Consider the following 4,631-nt stretch of genomic DNA (forward strand, 5'->3'; position numbering starts at 1 on the left):
GGAAAAGAAAAAAAAAAAAAAAAAAAAAAAAAAAAAAAAAAAAAATCTTGTTAAATATAGGCTTCTTCCATGAAAAGACACAGAGGAAACTTAAGTGCTTATTGCTAAGTGAAAGAAGCCAATCTTGAAAGGCTATATGATTCTAACTATATAGCATGCTGGGAAAGGCAAAACTATGGAGATAATAAAAAGATCAGTGGTTGCCAGAGGTTGTGGGGAGGGAGGGAGAAATAGGCAGAGCACAGCAGATTTTTAGGGCAATGAAACTATTCTGTATGATACTATAATGGTGGACACATGTCATTATACCTGTCCAAACCCATAGAATGTACAACACCACTAGTGAACTCTAATGTAAACTGTGGACTCTAGGTGATAATGATGTGTCATTGTAGGCTCACTGACTGTAACAAATGCACCTCTCTGATGGGGGCTGTTAATAAACAGGGAGGCTGTGCATGTGTGCGGGTAGTGGGTAAATGGGAAATCTCTGTACCTTCTATACAATTTTGCAGTGAACCTAAAACTGCTCTAAAAATGGTCCTTAATTAGAAATATATGCATATATACTTGTGTGGCATAAATTTTAGGGTGATTCTTCACCTATTATGGATTTCCCCATTTTAGTATTTTATTAGCAATCTGAGAGACTCATTCTCTCTGTTACCAGAGCTATATTATTTTGTCTAATCCTTTGTTGATATCATATATATATATATGTCTTTTTAAATTCTGGAGTTCTGCTGTTCAATGTACTATGCTAGCCCAGCCTCACGTGTGGCTTTAAATTTTAAATTAATTAAAATTAGATTTTAAAAAATGCATTTCTTGGTTCACATGTGACTAGTGTTCTATACCACAGTTATAGAACATTTCTATCACTGCAGAAAGTTCCGTTGGACAGGTTTGTTCAAGAGCTTACCTTTCACATCTCCCTTGTGTTTTGATATATAGTCAGCCCTCCGTATTCATGGGTTTTGCATCCATGGATTCAACCAACAGGGGATCTAAAATATGTGGGGAAAAAAATGCATCTGTACTGAACATGTACAGACTTCTTTTTCTCACCATTATTCTCTAAACAATAAGCATAACAACTATTTACATAGGATTTACAGTGTATTAGTTATTATAAGTAATCTAGAGATGATCTAAAGTATACAGGAGGACTGTGTAGGTTATATGCAAATACTACACTATTTTATAACAAGGACTTGAGCATCTTTGGATTTTGGTATCCACAGGAGGTCCTTCAACCAATCCCCCAGGGACACCAGGGGACAACTGTATATTCTATTTCTAAGGAGATATCTGCAATAGTGTGACAATGACTCTATCAATCATCCCCCCTCACACCTTTTTTTTTTTGGTGGCTGGCCAGGACAGGGATCCAAACCATTGACCTTGGTGTTATAACAGTGTGCTCTAACTGAACTAACCGGCCAGCCCTCAGTCGCCTTTCTTTCAGTGCTTATGAAGAAAACTTTCTTAAGAAGGCAGTGTGGTAAGAGAATACCATATATGTATATGTATTATCTTATTTAACCCTCATAGGATTAATTGTAACAAACCAGAAATGTGGTGACCATTGACTCAGGTTTCCACACACAACTCCTTAATCAACAGGCAAAATGAGAATTGGTCCCAATCCCATCAGATGATACAGAGACCTTAAATGCAAATAAAAAACAAGTCTTGCCAGTATGGCATCTACGGCTTTTCAGAATCTGGAGGGATTACAGTTTTAATTACCATGGGGCACTAACCTTGAGGCCTAAGGCAGCCAGTGGACATTCAAATCTGGAACCAAACAATGCATGGGCATGGTTATTTTTACTGAGAAAGACCAGTTTATCCTTTATCATCTAAATTATAAAAATTTTAAAATGTCCACTCACAAATGGTCTGCTTTAGAAAATTATACAAACAAAAACATATGTGTGAGCATACAGACACACAAAAAGAGACAAGAACAAGATGGGAGACATTTTGCTAGCATGAAAAGCAGGAAAAAAGACCTTTACAATGTATTTTGAATTAGACTTAATAAATAAATACTCACTGGTTAGCTCAGTTGGTTAGAGAGCAGCCTTATAACACCAAGGTCACAGGTTCAGATCCCCATACTGGCCAGCTGCCAAAACGAAAATAAATAAATAAATAAATAAGTACTCATATCCATATGAGTTAGCCTAATCCTTGGTAGCTGAGAGTAGATGACACAGTTGTAAATGATAGAAAAAACTTCAAAGTAAAATGCAATTCTAAATAATTTCTTGCGAGAAATATTTCAAACATTAAAAAATGGTGAGCAACAGAAAACCAGTTTCTCATCACTCCTACTTACAAACAGTAAATAAATATTTAAGGAATATTGGTTTGAAGCAAAGGCACCAAGTTAATACCTTTGATGCCCTCATGCCTTGATTTGGTGCTACAGATAACTACATTCACTGCCATTTTCAGAAGAGAAGACTGAGGTTCGGCAAAATTAAGTACTGTATTTCCTGGGTAATTATGTGGTAGAACCAAAATTGAAACCTGGGTCTAACTGACTCAAGAATTCCATTCTGACTCTCTATCAAGCAGAATTGACTCAGACTGATCTTTCTCTGCTTTTTGTGGTTGAAATTCTGATTGAAATCAGAATAAAAGAACATCAATTTAAAAAAAGTGAAATAGTACTTGAAGGAAGCAGCCAGGACAGTTTTGATGCAACACCAGTTTAGCTTTCGATGCAGAATATTCTTTTGTCTTACCAAATTTATTTTAAAGATTATGCTTCAATCTATGGGAAATCTATAGAATTGGTTTTATTTATTTAAAAGCTTACATATATTTTCATTTCGTATAGTTTAAGACAGTTCTCCCATTCATTAGACAACCGAAAGCAGGGGATAGCAAACTTTTCCTGAAAAAGGCCATTTAGTAAATATTTTAGACTTTGAGGGCCATACAGTCTCTGTCACTATGCTCAATTTTGCCACTGTAGCATGAAAGCAACTATAGAAATTACAAAATCAAATTAGCCTGGCTATGTTACAATAAAACTGAACTGATGGATTTTAAATTTGAATTTTATATAACTTTGTATGCCACAAAATATTATTCTTCTTTTGATTGTTTTTGACTACTAGTAACTATAGAAACTATTCTTAGCCCATGGGCCATATAAAAATAGGTGGTAGGCTTAGTTTGCCAGCTGATTCTAGAGCATGAAATCAAAGTCTGGAGAAATGAAGAAACTTGCTTAAGAATCTGGAAGAATCAGGATTGTGCTCCATTTTTTCCGCTTGCTCAACTTAATGAGTTGTATCCTATTAAAAAGAAATTTTCATTTCTTTATAATCATGAAAGCCACAAGAAGATAATTTAATTATCTGTGGGGAAGGGGCATTTTAAAACCATGAGCCGGGGCTGCTCTGAAACGTTCTTAATGAAAGTGAAGTCCAAATGTCTGCCATTATTACTCCACATGCTTATGTATAATACAACGCCAAAAGTACAATACACTCTTTGTATGAGTACTGTTTCCTTTCCTCTGCCACAAAATCTTATACCATTATTAACTGCAAACTCTGCAAATAGTAAGCTAAAGGGAAGAGAAGAGGTGAGCAGTAGGTTAAATCTTTTAATTACAATATTTGTTGTCCCAACCTGGAGATAGTGGACTTAAAAGAAAAATTTGCTTTAATCTTCTTCACTAATGGATAATTTATGTACAATAGATATATATATTTTGGTGGTTGTCTTGGTATGGGGTATCTGAACCTTTGACCTTGATGTTACAACACCGTGCTCTAACCAACTGAGCTATCCCACCTACCCCTAACTATATATAATTAATTTACCACTACTATGAAGATTTACTAATTGGACCCCTCTCTTATATCCTTCAATATTTATTGAGGGTTTATCCCGTATCAGACACTATTCTAGACCCTGAATGTGTTGTAGTAAACAGATTATCTTACATTCCCTTTCAGAGGAATGTACAACCATATCGGCAAACTTTAGCTACAGTTCACTACCATCATCATGCTCTTTATAATGAACATTAAAAAAACTTGTAACAACAACAAAAAACTAGTAACAGGTAATGGCTTAGTTAATTCATTATTGTAAAGGGCTTTCAACATAAAGAACAATACTGTTAAGCAAATGCAAATCAATAAACATTCACTTACTATTTGTAAGGCAAACTATTACTAGTATAAATGTTAAACAATATTTTGCAATAATATGTCTACTGAACTTTCCAATAAACTTGAAGAACTTCACACAGGTCTTATTTCCCTCAGCTACCTTTCTTTTGTCCCTGCAATCTCTACGTCAAATAATTTGAAGAAATCAGAGTACAGCAAGATACAGGGACTCGTACAAGAACATAACTGATTTAAGCAGGGGCAGTATCAGGGCTAGAACCCAGGGCTTCTATTTTTAAGAATCTTCCTTTGCCCATCTTCCTTTACTAAAAATTTAAATAAACCATTGTTCAGAAAGGCAGGTCCAGCTAGTAAGCAAACTGTGTTTGTCACACAGTATTTCTGTTTAACGTGAGACAAACAAGGAAACTTTTTTTCCCTTTTCACTCTCATTCTACAAACATAAAAAACTAGAAATACCAGATG

The sequence above is a fragment of the Galeopterus variegatus genome, unplaced genomic scaffold (assembly GCF_000696425.1).
Source record: "Galeopterus variegatus unplaced genomic scaffold, G_variegatus-3.0.2 Scaffold421, whole genome shotgun sequence".
Taxonomy (NCBI): Eukaryota; Metazoa; Chordata; class Mammalia; order Dermoptera; family Cynocephalidae; genus Galeopterus; species Galeopterus variegatus.